We start from the raw sequence: 16473 nt of genomic DNA, 5'->3' as shown, positions 1-16473 counted from the left end.
TGTTGAGGGTAAGCAGGAATTTGTTTATTGGCAGCCACAACTGGCCTTATATGCAGGTCCCCATGCAAGAGGCACTCCCCCTGGATCTAAGAGTAGACTGCAGTAAAAGCATACACATGATTACATTGGCTCTCAGGTCCAGGACACTCCCACATAAAACAAGATAATCCCTCCTCTGTGCCTGGGAGATAATTGAGTCAGGCACAGTATTAAACTCAATTATCTCCAGGCACAGAAAACATACATTTTTACAAAAAAAACAAAATACCTTTAAACACACAACACCCCCACAAAGGTTACACAAACCCCTGATAGCCCTGATCTGGGTGACAAACATATCCAAAAATCACCCATATCGGTTCAGGGGTTCGGGAATTTCCTGGAAGTCACAATTTACCGATCGGACGCATGGTTCCATGCCCAAAACAGCTCCAGAGAATTAGGGCTTGTGGTAGGTCTAGTTTGGTAGTTTAAAAACCGAACAAACTACTGAACATAGTCAATGTTCTTACCCTGGAGCTTGTTCTCCTTGTTCGTGGGAACATTTCCACCAAACAGTGCCCTTCTAAGTTGTGTAGAACTGAACGCAGGCGATCTTGGAAGTCCAGCGGTGTTCGAGAGTTTCAGTGTCTGAAAACTGTTCCATGAACTCGACGACCAAGCACCGCTGCCTGCGTTCACGGGAATAAGATAGCCACCACTTCGTGGTTGTTCATGTGAACAGCGCGGCCACCCAGACAAACACTTAGAAAATTGCAGTGGAAAGTGTTACAAACTGTCAAGAACCAAGTCTGTTCACATCGTTTTTAAAGGGCCCATAGTCTTTTGGCAGAAGGCTAGCAAGCAGGCCCCTCTAAGAACACGTGGCAGAGGCATTTCTGCTACAACCTTCAACCTCTGTCGGGAATCTGTAGATTTCTCAGGAGTTCCAGTTTTCTCATGGAGTTTTTATTTCCCTCTTCCTTGCCAGAGGTACTGGTAAAATCTGCAGCCATCTACTCCTTAACAGTGTGCTGCTCACCATAAAAAAGGTCATATACCAAATCTTCAATCACTCTCACCTCACCTCCGTCGGCTGTTTGTACTCCTGTATCTGAAGAAGTTGTACCAGATGGTGGTGAAGCGGTTAATGGAGCTAGGTAAGATCTTAGATTAGAGGAGGCCTCCTTTTTACCTTTTTTGCTGTAGTTGGCTTAGAATTGGGATTCTTCTCAGTCTTACCCATGTAGTTTTGGTAAATGTGTTTAGGAGTGGGGACAGGTCAGACTCTGATGGGGAATTAGGATAATTCACTCTCAATGCACCTGTCTTACTTTGCTGATTGTTACATGCTCAATACATGTGGTCAGTGCTCAGTGCAGATCCAATCAGGCAATCAGTTAGATCAGTTAACCTACACGGCTCTCTCGGCTCTCTCAGCTCACAGCTTGTGGTTCACATTGCGTGCATAGCTATGGAGCGTCTCTCCTCACGTCCGCATCAGCTTCCCGGACACACCCAACCCTCCACAAGAGATGGATTTTACACCCACGGGGATAGAGGCTATACTTAAGGTGATATGGGCTGTAGTAGGGAGCTATGGACTGTAGTGCGGGGAGAGAGGCTGTAGTAGGGAAGTTAGGGGATGTAGAAGGTGCACAGGGGCTCTGATGGGAGCACAAGGTCTGTGTTGGGGGACACACAGATTGTGGTGGGGGGCACAGGGGCTGTAGTGTGGGGACAGGGGCAGTAGAAGGGGCAGAGGCAGTAGTGGGAGAACAGGGGCAGTAGAGGGTGGGCAGGGGCAGTAGAGGGGGAACACAGGCAATACAGGGGGCACAGGGGCAGCAGAGTGGACACAGGGGCAATAGATGAGAGTTGAGCTGTAGAGGGAGCACAGGAGCAGTAGAGGAGGCAAATAGGACATAGAGGGGGGATAGGGGCAGTAGAGGGGGCCCAGGGCAGTATAAGGGTCACATACGCAGTAGAGGGGGCACAGGGGCTGTAGAGGAGGCACAGTAGCTGTAGAGGGGGCACAGAGTCAGTAGAGGGAGTCACAGGTGCAATAGAAACAACACAAGGACAGTAGAGGGGGCACAGGAGCACTAGAGGATGGCACATGGGCTGTTGAGGGGACACAGTGGCATTAGAAGGGGGCACATTGGCTATAGAGGGGGCACATGGGCCATAGAGGGGGACACAGGGCAGTAGACAGGGTACACAGGGGCAGTGGAGAGCTGCACAGGGGCTGATTAAAAAACAAAACAAAAGAGTCCCAAACCTTTTTGATTAAAAAACAAACTATAAAGTATTCCTCCCATCCTGATGTTTACCTTGGTTGTGAGGGGTCTTATCCCTGTGGTGGGACTGCCTGGAAAGGAGCTGGAGCCTGGAGGATGGGGGAAGAGCTGGAGCCTCCATTGGGGAGTCTGGGGGAAAGAGCTGTGGGCCGTTAGGCTTCACTGCCAAGCTGCTGACTGCAGGGAGAGTAAGGTAGGCTGCAGTGATTTTAAAAATCCCCAGAGGCAGGGGATTCAGATTTTTGTGCCCCCCCCCCCCCCCCCCCCCGCTCTGGCACCATAAGGCAGCTTCCTGTCCCACCTTATGGATGCACCTGCCCTGAACATCCCACCATGTAGGAGTGGTAGTAATGGAGAAAGTACTGATAGTGTTAATTGGTTAAACAGAGTCATATACAGTACCAGTGGATGTTCTGCCTGCTCTAGTACTTTCTCTTTCTGATTTTTACTCCAGTAATACAGACTTGTGATGTCTTTGCAGATGTTGGTAAATACTGTTGACTTTATGAAACACTACACTTCACACACCTCAGTCACTGCATATTGCTCACATACTTACACAGCACACAACAGATTGAAAATAGCAAAGGCATTTCTTTCTACACTTAAACCTAAAAAAACATTAAAACTGTAAATTGGTGATCGCAAGTTGGTGTTAAGTGTTAGTGGATGACAGTAGGACACTGCAATAACTGTAACCACCTGTCTCACACTAGGAAAGCTGAACTAGACTATCTACCATTCGATGTTTGTGTGGTAGATGTGGTGGCTGTCACTTCCAAACAACCTTGACAGACCAAAATGTTAGGCAACAGTAATAATAGCCCACGACTCAAATGGCTTTGACTATCAACTGGGGTGTGATGACTGGACAATAATAGGGCAGCTGGTATCAGTTCTTGTCAATTTATGACAGAAACGTTGAGCCGCAGTAATGCCAGTTTAGGACATGTAATTTCTTTGTTCACACATGTCATAAACAAGATGCATGTGTTCCTGGAAAATATGTGTTAAATAAAGGTTGACTACTATTTATATTATTACATATCTAACTGCCTCCTGACTTACTACAATTAGAATGAGCATTCTATTACTTGTGCTCTTTCAAATTACAATAACAATCTCGTATGTGTTTGATATATATCATGATTTATAATTATTGTTAAAAATGTAACAAATAATTCACAGAGCATAAAAAATAAATACTAGCCTATTTTGACACAGGCATCTTATCCATCAGTCCCTTCTCTTGACATGCTGTTATGTCTCTTGTGTGTCTTTACCCCTTTCTTATTGTTTGTAAGCTTGTTAGAGTAGGGGTTTCTTCACCTCTTGTCTCTGTAAATTATTTGACAATTACTTGTTGTCAAATACCCCTATTGTATTTTTTGTATTGACTGCAAGATATGTTGGCAATATATACATGCTAATAATAATAATAATAATAATTGTTATTTAGAACATGTAATTTTGTACGTTGTTTTAAACTGTGCAGAGTATATTTGCAAAGCTTGCCTCTTGCTGTTTTACAAAAATATTTTGCATTTTAAATACATTTAGAGTCAAATGGAAGTTTCCTTGTTCAGTTTATTTTCCATGCTTTTCTGAGGTTTGAAATTTGAAAAATAGAATTTTCTAGTAAGAAAATCATCAATTATTTTGGTCATTGGATGCACATATATGCTTGTATTGTGATCCATGTATATGCGCTAGAAACATTATAAAAATTGTCAGTGTAGCAATAATGGCTTTGTAAATTGTTTTAAAAATGCTACAATTCTACATGAATGATTCATAGAGAGCTTTTAAAATACTGCTCTGTAGCTTAGTACTAAAGAACAGGATGGCCTCACAATTAAAGAGAGCATAGGGGCCAACATTATGGTATTTATACACTTAAACCATGTCTGCACTGAATGTTTGGCTTTGAGAGATGAAGGGTTATACAATGAAAACAGCCATGGAATGGATTTCATTATTTATTTTACATCTTTATATTTTGCACTGCAGCTATGAATAGTAAATGGAAAATATAAGATAGTTTTAAACGAAAGAGGAGACAATATGTCTACAGAACACATTTTAGTTTTTTTTTTTTTTTTTTTTAAAGAGGTATGTGTTATTGACATCTGGAGTACTTGGGAAGTATATCTCTTAGTAGAGTAATATATAATCATCACCTTAACCTCTTCAATACCAAAATCAAGTATAAATGTTTTAATTTATATGTGTTTTGCAGAATTACATTTAGTCCATAAAACCTCACGCAGCCTCATTTATACTCTAGTAATGTTACAAGCCTATAGTGGAACAAATTTCTCTGCCAGAGGCCACCAATCACTAATGCAATGTATGCACGTTTGCTTAAAATAAAAGCTCACCCCATGCTCCGAAACAGTAAAGGAAGGATCAATGAGTAATATCATTCCTACAGTCAGGGAGAGGGCAGAAGTGAATGAAATGTACCATTTCACTATCAGCATTATATTAGCAGTCCAGAAATTGTGGAAGATTGCTATATCATATTTAATCACCTTTTTTTTTTTTACATGAAATATATGATTTAACTGCATTTACTGTATATGTGTATTATGCATAAATGTAGACATACAGTTTCACATTCTGTTGACATTTTCAGTATGCTGTACTGCTAGTAATACATTCAGGGTTTTGACCATTTTTATTGATCAATTTTGTTAAATCTGCTTTATGTGAAAAAGGTTGCATTATTTGCTTCTATACTAACATGTGTAGACGATTGCAAAACACTGTAAACTCTATAAAGCTGCATATTTCCCGAATATATTTTATAAAGGATGAATAGTTAAGTGAAAAATACAAATAGTATAAATGTGGATAGTATTAATGTTTAAGTTTGTCTGCAAAGCAATGTATATAGAAATTGTTGTGTCATGATATGTGTAAAGTCTAACCAGGCATCCCTTGCTTCATATAAATGTTATGCTAATATTTTTCAAGTCAAAAAGTGTTCAGTAGTGATTTGGTTAATATGAAATATAGCAAAGATTGAATCTTAAAACCAAAGACAGAATATAACACTGATTGTATTCATAAAATGTGTTTAAATGCACATATAAACATACAAAAAAATTATTGAATTAAAAGTATTATGCAGAGTTTACGAAAAACTGGACAAGGCAGACCATACAGGATAACTAAGAGTAATAGATTATTTCAATAATAGGTTAATTCTACACTCTTGAAAAAAACGAGTGTGGAAATACGTGGCGCTTATTACTTTTTTTTAGTAGTTATATTTTATGTAGCAGATGTGAACACCCTATGGCTACTCCAGAAAACCCAGCAAACAGATAGTATATAAAATATGCACCATGTATTTAGGTAAAACACCCCTACCTAATATATAAAGTGTGAGTGCAGCGCTCATATTTTTTGGAAATAGGGACTCACCCTTAAAATTGTGTTGGTTGCAAATACATGTTAGAAAGAAAAAATGAAAAACACAGAATGATACAGCCGCACAAAAGACGGGTGTATCTGACTGCGTTAGTCTGGAAAAAATAAAGAAGTCACACAAACAAAAATAGATAAAGTAATCTTAATCTCCTTGTAACGATAAATAGATAGGCAACATCTATCCCAACTACCCTAATGTGGAATCTAGGTATATAGCATAGGACACCAAGGATGAGCTTTAAAGGGACACTATAGTCACCTGAACAACTTTAGCTTAATGAAGCAGTTTTGGTGTATAGAACATGCCCCTGCAGCCTCATTGCTCAATCCTCTGCCATTTAGGAGTTAAATCCCTTTGTTTATGAACCCTAGTCACACCTCCCTGCATGTGACTTGCACAGCCTTCCATAAACACTTCCTGTAAAGAGAGCCCTATTTAGGCTTTCTTTATTGCAAGTTCTGTTTAATTAAGATTTCCTTATCCCCTGCTATGTTAATAGTTTGCTAGACCCTGCAAGAGCCTCCTGTATGTGATTAAAGTTCAATTTAGAGATTGAGATACAATTATTTAAGGTAAATTACATCTGTTTTAAAGTGAAACCAGTTTTTTTTTCAATGCAGGCTCTGTCAATCATAGCCAGGGGAGGTGTGGCTAGGGCTGCATAAACAGAAACAATGTGATTTAACTCCTAAATGACAGTGAATTGAGCAGTGAAATTGCAGGGGAATGATCTATAAACTAAAACTGCTTTATTTAGCTAAAGTATTTTGGGTGACTATAGTGTTCCTTTAATAAATAGTGCTCAAGGTGTTCTCTAGCAAAACCAATACCTCAATGTCAATAGGGTAAGGAATAGATATAGGGGTATAAATCCCATTAGAGTACCACTATGTAAATCCTCAGAGAAATATAGGTATAAAATATCAGATATATGGAATAAATAGGAGGATATAGATATCGTGGAGCTTAGAATGCCCACGGCATATCTATAGACAGGACAGGTTAGTATGCATGTATACGCAGAGAAAAAGTAGCATAAAGGTTGCAAAGCTAACTAAGTAGCAGTCCAAATGGCAACAAAATATAAATAAGATTGCTACATCTACTTAACCAGCTAAATAGTGGTAAATAGAACAAATTAGTACGTACATGCAAACAAGAAATAGCAAAAAGGTTGCAAAGATAGAACTGTGTAGCAGTCTAAATGGCAACGCAGTATAAATGCACTTGCTCCATCTACTAACCAGCTGAATAGTGGTAACACAAAGAAAAAAAGAAAAAATAGTCCTATCTATTTAAAACATAAGTGAGTGTCCTCAAACCATTTCCGTGTAGTAAAAAGAGTGAGCAAACAGTGATGTCCAGGAGACTGGACAGTAAACACACCTGACGCGCGTTTCGGTGCTGTAATGGCACCTTCGTCAGAGGCAAATCCGAGACTGCTCGTCCCGAGCTTTAAATACCCTTTGCAGGAGATCAATTAGCCAATGGGTGTCGTCCAGACCGTATGGGGCTTGCCTGAGCATTTCCCGTGCAAATCTGATCAGATTCTCTCCGTCGGCAGGAGTGGGACGGACATGACCCGTCAATCAGGACAAAACACCTCCCACTTTACCTCCGTGATCGGAGAAGTTGTATTTAAATATACAACAGATTATATCAACTTAGAAAACGCGGTATAACATCAAAAATAAGTATATAAACACATGGTATAAGGGTATATAGACTACCTAGTGTGTTAATACATATAAGATTAATCAGGTAAAGATAGACAAAAGATGCCTGTATATCAATAGGCTATATTGATGCTATCCTGTTATAGCCGACCCCTTGGATTATATCGTCATAAATTTAGCCATACAGTGACAGTAGACATATATTATGGATCAAAGGGATATATTCAGCTGGAAGACACACTATGATTAGTATTTAAACTCATATACCGAGATATAGTGAACATATATATATACACACCTATGCACTGCTCCTTCCAGAATAGACACTTATAGATAACTAAGAATGTATTAATTAGTGAATTTTGGCCATATTAATTACTTAGTCTATTACAGGTTACCGCAAAGTAAAGGAGAAGTATCTTATCGCGGGAACTAAGATGGCAAGTTTAAAGGTTAAATATCTCAATAATATAAAAGGGTATGCTGAGGTATTAAAGACAAGCAAAATCGGATCAAACTAGTGATCCATAAAATAAAGGAGAGAGAAAACATAAATCAAAAGTAAATAGAATAATAAATAATATATACAATGAAAAAAGACTACTATAATATAATGGATAGTGAATCATGGTAAAAGATTTCTAATCGGAGATAAATGGTGTGAATGAGAACCCCTCATTCAGTCCCATAGGGGAGAGTGTTTTTAATCTGTATATCCAAACACTCTCTCTTTGTAGGAGTTTTTTATCGAGGTCCCCTCCCCTCGGACCGAGTGTGACTTTTCTATTTATGTTTGTGTGACTACTTTATTTTTTCCAGACTAACGCAGTCAGATACACCCGTCTTTTGTGCGGCTGTATCATTCTGTGTTTTTCATTTTTTCTTTCTATATATAACCTGGGGTTAAGCCCCTGGAGCCTGCTGGAGTCTCCATTAGGTACTGGATTAGTCTCCCTGTACCAGTAGTGCTAGCTTTGTTAGGCTCTACGTGGTTTAGGTTGACTTTTCTTTTTCTTTGTCTGCAAATACATGTTAGCAAACATAAACAGAAACATATTATAGTGTAGTAAGTTTACTATAGATATTTTTATAAATAAAGTGAGTGAAAATTAACTAACGATATATAGAGTCTTTCCAGGATATAGGCTCTAAACTCTGTGGCCTCTGTGCCTTTAAGGTGGCAAACATCAACCTTTCTTCAAGGGATTTCAAGTAGCTCCCAATAAAATACATGTGACTAAAAAGAGAGACAAGCGCCGTTTGAGTGTAGTAATACTGATATTGATCAAGTGAATTAAATGATGTGCTCACCTTGCTTGGAGCCTTTCAGCAACTGGCTCCAAGTTTAAAAGACCTGTATCACTTTGGAGGTGACACTCCCCTGTCTGGAACCCTGATATCAGATAAATGCAGCAGAGGGTAAGTATATTACCTTTTATTACAAATTATTTAGATTAAAAACAGTATAAAAAAACATATATTAAACATTTGTAAAATAAAAATACTGTGCTCCTGTCTTCCGAGATGCGTTTTCCCTGGAATAGAGGCTTTTTCAATCGGTGAATTCATCCTGTGTCCGGTTCCACTTTCAAATGTTTGCTTGTTCTGCCCTTTTTTCTGGATAGTCCAATCTTCATGGTCTCTTCACAGCTGGTATGTGGCTCAGGGTGGTATCCATGATGTTCCTTGTCCATTCGTATACATGGAAGTGGCACGTGAACCCACTCACGATACGTCACTTACGGTTTTCATTCGGAACTACCATACTCATAATTATTTTCTTTGTTATTACGGCACTGCATTTCCGGGCCGATTTGTCTTATTTTAAAGTGGAGAATAAGTGCCCAAAGTCCAAATGGGTAACATTAAACATGCCAAGAGGAAAAAATTATAGTATATGGAATAAGGATTATTTTTGTCTTATATCCCAAATATAAACATCTATATTTCAATTTGAATCTGTGAAATATTAATAAATATTTCATATATACAACTTTTGGATGTATCTTGTTTTGCATACACACTTGGGAATTTTGTTTCAAGCAATCTATTAATATATATATACAGGACATGGCCTGATGAAAGCTCCATAATGGAGTTGAAACGTTGATGTCATTTTGAATAAAGAAGAAAATTACTTGGAAATCCTTGGAGTGCCGGTATTCTCTCTCTCTCTATATATATATATATTTATATATAAAAAATAGAAAAAATACCGGCACTCTAGGTCTTCCAAGCAATGGCGCTTATTTCCAGTTAATCCAATGTCAACGTTTCAGCCCTGGTTCAGGGCTTTCATCAGGACACATAAAAATGTATTTTTTCTATTTTATATTATTTCTTTGCTGTGCACCAGGCCATAAACGAATAAGTTGGAGTGCAGGAATTTTTTGCTTTACTATATATATATATATATATATACACACACACACATATATATATATATATATATATATATATATATATATATATATATATAATTACATTTTAAAAAGTGTTTATTAGGGATTTCTTGTGACAGATATAATGTTTTACAAGTGGTAAAAAAAAAAGAAGAAAAAACATAATTTTATTAACTCTAAATGTATAAATTAACTAATTAATCAAAAACTAGCCATCAAATAATTAATTATACAATATGGAATTGGAATTATCTTCCATATTATTACTCATATTTGTCAATACATTCTAATCACAGTTAATAAAAAAATATATATAAATTAAATGGAATTAGAATCAGGGTTAGGATTTAATCTAAAATTTAATAAAATTTAACCCCTTAGTGACCAGACTGTTTTTCAATTTTGACCCCCAAATCTGTTACGTATCTACAAACGCCAAAAAACACCCTTGCTAAATAGTTTCTAATTTTTTTTGAGTTTAGAAATACCATGTTCTTAGTTTTTTTTGGAAAGTTATAGGGCGATAAGTACAAGTAGCACTTTCCAAAACTTTTTTATTTCAAAATTAACACAAGTTACATTGTAACACTGATATCTGTCAGGAATCCCTGAATAACCTTTCACATGTATATATTTTTTAAAAGAAGTCAGCCTACGGTATTAAACTTGGGGTGTATTGATTCTATTCATGCAACCATTTTGCCACCAATCTATGCCAAATTAAAAAAAAAATGTTTGTGGCAAACTTACAGGGGTCAAATGTAGGGCTTTCCCCTTTTCCATTTTTGCGCATTGAAATTTGCCAGATTGGTTTTCTGGGCCCTATAGCAGTCCAGGAATGAAAATAAACCCCATCATGGCATACCATATATAAAAGTAGACAACCCACAGTATTAAAAATGGGGTATGTCCAGACTTTTTTAGTAGCCACTTAGTCACAAACGTTGGCCAAAGTTAACGTTCATATTTGTTTTTTGCATTTTTTTACACAAAAACTGCACTTTTACTGGTGATTTCAATCATATTTGTATTCAGCGAAGTCTTTCAAGTATAACAATACCTCCCATGTACAGGTTTTATGGTGTCTTGGAATGTTACAGGGTCAATATAGGGCTTGCCCAATACAGTTTGCCAGATTGGTTTGCGGGTCTGTGTTGCCTTTTGACACCATATGTTAGCCCAGGAATGTGAAATAACCTCATCATGACATATCATTTTCAAATGTAGACAACCCAGGGTATTCCATGGGGTATGTCCAGTCTTTTGTAGTAGCCCCTTAGTCACAAACACTGGCCAACATGAGTGTTATTTTTTGTGTTTTTGCATTTTTTTACACAAAAAATGCACTTTTACTGGTGATTTCATTGTCATGATAAGTTTTACTGTTTTAAACACTCATATTTGTGTTCAGCAAAGTCTCTCGAGTATAAAATTTTGTATATGTGTGTTTTTGTTTGTATGTATGTGTATATGTGTTTGTGTGTCTGTCTGTGTGTGTGTGTATGTGTCTGTATCTATGTGTCTGTGTGTGTCTGTATGTATGTATGTGTCTGTGTGTCTGTGTGTGTCTGTCTGTGTGTGTGTCTGTCGATGTATGTAGGAATGTTTTTTTTTTTCCTTAATGTGATTATGTACCAATCTTCATCCTAAATTTGGTGCTCCTCTAAAAACTATCCCTGGTTGTACAGGTAAAATATTATATAAGGCAGGGTCTCTTTTTAAAATAGGCCAACATTTAGTTATGATATTTCTCACTTTTTTGTTTTCTTGACTGAAATTACAAATATAGGGCATCTCTGTTGTTTCCTCTTTTTTAGGTCTATATTCCAAAAGGGAGTTTCTTTTTTTGTTTTTAACTATCTTCATGGTGTTCATTAAGATGTCCTCCCTGTATCCTTTTTCAATAAATTGATCTTTAATCTTATTCGCCTGAGTTTCATATATCTCGAAATCTGTACAGTTTCTGCACATTTTACACTCTACGATCTTTACTGCTAGAGTATTTTTTCTTTAAGAGGTAAAAAAAAAGTTTTACACTAGGGCAAAATTTTTTGCAATAATATTTGCGTTACATAGTAGTTGGAACAAGTTTTATTCTTCCTTTCTATTTTGTTCTTATATGTTTGGCATAATTTACTGTATTATGTATAATAGGTGAGGTTTTAATGGTCTGATTCTACAATGTAACTACGCCACTGGACAGGTAACATAGACATTTGAGAACATTTTTATTTTAGAAAAATGCAACTTACAATATACATTTTGTTGTAAAGAAAAAAAAGTGAAAATAAAATGGCACTCACTTTGGCAGGCTATTAAAGTATAATCAAATCACATTCAACTCATTTTTACCAATAAAAGCAACATTTCTGTTTTAACAATTGAAGGTTGGTTAAAACATTGGTTTTGCAAAATAACTTTAATGCAGATAAAAGGAAATATAAATTGCTGAACAATGGATAATCAACATGAACATTTCTAATACTTTTAAAGAGTTTAAAAGACACATTTAGCTGGAATGCATGAATTCAGTTGTGTCAAATAACTGTATTTTTTTGATCCCACTCAGCAATTTTTATTCTGAAATTTTTCTATTCTCCACTATTGTTGGTTTAGTGAATACATGCAAATATGGAAATGGGTAAGTTGTAATGTCACCAATTGTCTTCTTAATCCACAATTATATTTAACATTGATTAAAATTCAAATATATGTGGGGATTTCCATAAATATTTTTGAGTTTAGAAAGAAGATATTTGATAAAATAACAGAATGGTCAAAAGAGCTCAGTTCAAGATTTTGCTAAAAATTATTTTGGCCTTAATTTTGTAATTTGGTTTTGATTCCACGAAAAAACAAAACAACAATAAAACACTGAATATTTAATTGTAAACAGTCAAAATTTAAAAAAAAAAAAGCTTAAAAGCTCTACTAATGCAATTTTAAATATGTTATTAATAACTCAGTCATGAAATAATATATTTATGAACAATTGAGAATTTGTTGAAAACTTTGTAATACATTAAATACATTTCAACAATCTGTCCTGCTTGTTGAATTCAGAGCAGTAAGCTACCATATGCAAACTAGTGACATGCTTGGTTATTATCCCAGGTCTTTAATTCTAAACTGCACAAGGCCAGTAATCGCATCTGACTCCAGCTTGAGATGTAGCATTGGCTATTGTGTTCACAGCTTGTTACTTCTAGAGGGGTTATCATATGGTTTTGTTATTTTGGCAAGGACGCTGTTGTCCATCTGTGACAATCCCATATGTTCTAAATTTTGATAATAAAATATTATTTGTATTTTGTACATAAACTGGCAAAATATATGACCTTGATGTGCTAAAATATGTTTCATAGATTTTTTTTTTACATTTTAATATTCATCTGTTAAACCAAAGAACTTATAGAGGGTAATTAATTAAATACTTTTGAGAATTATGTCACAGTTCTGTTTTTCATATAATTATCAATCCTGCATCTTTGGTAAACAAATGATTTCTTAAACATTCTTCATTTCTATAAAATATTAAATCTTGTGAATTTTCATTTAGAATATTTTATGTTAGACCAATGTTTAAAGTAACAAGCATTACATACAGAGGCACTTACTTTAAGTTAAAATGCATTGTATGCTAATTGGGGACAATTTTATTTCTTGCATATTAGTGTAAGAAAACATTCCAGATTTTAAAGTTTAATCTAGAGGCTCAAGATCAGACAACTTATTGCAGTATCTTCGGTATGGTTATGGACAAATGCAAATATTACACATTTTAGAATACAAAGTTGTATTTTTTAAACTGTGTACTTTGTCTTTAAAGTATTGCAAACTGACAAGGTGTTAGAAATGGAACATATTGTTTTTCATACTTTTAGTGCATAATATGCTGCGTAGTACTAACTTATGCCATTTTGTTTTAGCTTAATACAATAACAATGAATGCATAAACAAACTTCAAGGCTATGCTACGTAATAGCAATAACCTCTTACCTACTTTCAGTGCATAATATACTGTGTAGTTCTAACTTACACCATTTTGTCTTAGCTTAATGGAATTTCTCATGACGTGTACTCTTACGTTTTAGTTATGGCCTTGTATCTTTGCCAAGTTAAGTGGAGTCCTAAAATGAACATCCAAAGTATAAATATGTACCTTTTTAATGTTAGCACAGAGAGTAGAGATTTGGAGACAAACGCTGCTCCATAATATAATGACTGAGAGAGACTGACATGTTGACATGTTCAGGAGGGTATGTTATCCTATCTTAATGATATTGCAAGCATATAGTTTCATCTTATAAACTCTGCTATAAATTATTGTAATGGATTTTATATGTCTATATTTATATTTTAATATAATAAATATCTAAAAAGACAAAACTTTATTGCTTCCAAGACAATCCTTATTTTATATTGTGATCTCAATTATTTATATATTTTAAATAGAGGATCTCTTACTGACTATATAAAAAGATGGCATCTGTATGGTTAGCCCTTTAAGATGTTATATTGGTAAATAGGGGAACCAGCTGCGGTTACAGTATAAGTTGCCCTTTTTTGACAGAAAAGAGTTGTATTTAGCTATATTCACTTCTAACCAGGTTTTATCAATTTTTTTTCAGTGGGTGTATTGACTTTATGTTTGGAGGTATCTGCTGATGTGATGGTTCTGCCCCTTTTGTGGCAGATCTTGCTATTTTATGTATTCATCCAAAGAAGGGAAATCTCTGTTAAAGCATAGTAAGTTAGTACTAAAATATGTTATAAAATAGTAAAAGTAAAAATTCAGTAATATCCAAAATATGTTCTGCTTCTTAGTCCCTCAGGGGCTGGAGTTTTACACTTCACATTTTCAGTGTACATATTAGGTACTAGTTGTTAAATGCTATAAACCATAGTGTATAAAACAGTTGTCTAATAGGACATTGTCAAATAATACAACAAAAATACCCCACTTTCTATTAGTATATTGCATTTTTATTGCATTTCAAACAACTGCAGACATTCTTCCATTAAACTGCACATTCACTAAAACAGATACATTATGAATCATATCTTTATGAAAGTTACCGTTTTTTCTAATATAGAATGTATATGCTGGTACTACGATGACCCCATATGCTGGTACTACGATGACTACACATTTCTAGACGTGTCCATTTGATTTCTCCCAAATCGTAATTAATCAGAATTTTGTGTGTTCTGTAATTCATCCGAAATCTCAAACTCTGAAATGCTATATTCAAAAATCATGTAACCAATTAAATGGAAAATGTTCAAAACCACTTTGTTTTACTTGTGATTCAGAGTTCTGTCTGTGGCACCAAAAATAAATGACTGATGGGAACAAACAGATGGCTAGAGAGTTGGGGGACAGCCACTAAATGTAAATTTTATTTACAATTCATATGACAAATGATTAGAGTTGAGCAAACCCGAACTGAAAAGTTCGAGTTCGTACCGAACATTAAGTTTTTTGGACCCCGGACTCGAACACGGACATATCACTGTATGGTCGGGAACCTACTGTCCTCCTCACACCCGGCCCCAACTCCTGAGTGGTGGGTGGGGGCCATAAATAAAAATTGGGGGGGGACCTAATGTCCTCCCCCCGGCCCCCACCCCTGAGTGGGGGTTAGGGGCCCTAAATAAAAATAAGGGAGGGGGCATACTATCCTCCCCGGCCCCCACCCCTGAGCGGCGGATGGGGGCCATAAATAAAAATCCCCCCAGGTGACTAGGGGTTCCAAACCCCTAGTCACCCTCTCCCCCCAAAAAAATTACCCCTACCTACCCCCTTCACCCTAAAAATAATGAGAGGGGGACCACTGGATAAGTACCTGTAAGAAAAATAAAACTTACCATTTCATGTTTTCTTCCTTCTAAAATCTTATTTTTTCAGCCCCAAAAAAGGACAAATAAAAATCCAGAATAACCGACGCACTTTAAAAAAAAAAAAAAGCCTTGCCCAGTCCTTCAATTAGGCTCAGAGCACTCTGATTGGTGTGTTTAAGCCATCCAATCAGAGTGCTCTGACAGGTAAATGAAGAAACTCTACATTTACCTGTCACAGCACTCTGATTGGTTGGCTTGCAATCCACCAATCAGAGTGCTCTGTGTCATTTTACACAGCGTGGGAAAGTTCTTTGGGATTTTTTAAAAGTGATTTTCCTATCCACATTTGTTTGCAGGGCACTTGTCCTACTCTTAACTCCATTTTACTTCCTTTTGCAGCCCTCTAGCCCTTTCCTGTAGTTTTTTCCTGTAGTTTTTTAGAGCCATTTTTGTGCGCAAAGTTCGGCTGAACCCGCCGGACGCGAAAATCCAGGTGGCTGCTCAACTCTACAAATGATCAATGAAGGGAAAAACTGAGCAGAAAAACAATATGTATTGTATATATAATATATTGAATTCATATGTGAAATATAAATATATAAATATAGATTTTTTTTACTGCTCCTACTCTTTTTATTCTTTAATGATTACTTCTTCTCACTTGATCTGTTAACCAAATCGCATACAAATGCAACCACTTAGTGTACTGATAAATATGTACATAATAATTATATTAAAGTACAATAAATTGCCAAATGTTATGCTCTTGTATGTTAATAGTATTTCATCAAATGATCACAACAACAAAATTTGTCTGAACCAAAATGCCACAT

This window comes from Pelobates fuscus, chromosome 1 (genome assembly GCF_036172605.1).
Source record: "Pelobates fuscus isolate aPelFus1 chromosome 1, aPelFus1.pri, whole genome shotgun sequence".
NCBI classification, from domain to species: domain Eukaryota; kingdom Metazoa; phylum Chordata; class Amphibia; order Anura; family Pelobatidae; genus Pelobates; species Pelobates fuscus.
Note: the sequence above shows the minus strand (reverse complement) of the source record.